Genomic DNA, 1,263 nt, shown 5'->3' with positions numbered 1-1,263 from the left:
CCCCACACATCACTTGATTCAACATCAGGGTTTGATTCATGTGAGATCATGACCTGAGCAGAAATCAAGAGTAGGATGTCCCAACCAACGAGCCACTCAGACACTCTTACTTTCAGTTTTTTGAGGAACTTTCTACTGTTCTCCAGAGTGGTTACACAAGTTTGCTTTCCCACTAACAGTGTAAGAGGCTTCCACTTTCCCCACATCCTCGCCAATATCTGTTATTTCTTGTGTGGTGAACTTTAGCCATGCTGATGAGTGTGAGGCATTATCTCACTGTGGTTGTGATTTGTATTCTCCTGATAATAAGTCATGTTGAACATCTTCTCATGTGTCTGATAGCCACCTGTATGTCTTATTTTGAAAAAAAAAATATGTTCATATCTTTTTCCCTTTTCTTAACGGAGTTGTTTGCTTTGGGGTGTTGTGATTAATAAGTTCCTTATAGATTTTAGATACTATCTCATTATCAGATATGTCATTAACAAATATATTCTCCCATTCCTTTTAGGTTTGTTGTTTCTTTTGCTGTGCAGAAACTTCTTACCTTGATAAAGTCCTAATAGTTCACTCTTGCTTTTGTTTCCTTTGTCTCTGGCTATGTCTAGTAAGAAGTTGCTACCTCTGCGGTCAAATTGGTTGCTGCCTGCTTTCTCCTCAAGGAAAAATGGTTTCCTCTTTCACGGTTAGGTATTCATCCATTTTGAATTTATTTTTGTACATAGTGTAAAAATCTGGTTCAGTTTCATTCCTCTTCATGTCATCGTCCCGTTTTCCCAGCACCATTTGTTGAAGACTGTGTTTTTTTTTTTTTACCAGTAAATGTTCTTTTCTGCTTTGTCTAAAATGAGTTAACCATATAATTTCAGAACTATTTCTAGGTTTCCTATCTGATACATTTTTTAATTATTATTTTTACATTTGAAAATGTTTATTTATTTATTTTCAGGGAGAGAGGGTGTGTGAGCAGGGGAGAAGCAGAATGAGAGAGTGAGAAAGCGAATCTCAAGTAGGCTCCATGCTGTCAACAGAGAGCCCAACACGGGGCCCAATCAAAGAGGACAGGAGATCATGACCAGAGCCAAAATCAAGAGTAGGATGCTTAACTGACTGAGACATCCAGGTGTCCCCCAAAATACATTATTTGGCAATATGATTCTTTAGGTGAACATAAAATAAAAGCTTCCCCAGACAAACAAAACTGAGGGAGTTTCTCTACACAAGAAATGCCTTACAAGAAATCCCCAAATAATTCTTCAAAAA

The sequence above is a fragment of the Suricata suricatta genome, chromosome 6, assembly GCF_006229205.1.
Source record: "Suricata suricatta isolate VVHF042 chromosome 6, meerkat_22Aug2017_6uvM2_HiC, whole genome shotgun sequence".
Lineage (NCBI taxonomy): Eukaryota > Metazoa > Chordata > Mammalia > Carnivora > Herpestidae > Suricata > Suricata suricatta.
This window is presented reverse-complemented; position numbering follows the sequence as displayed.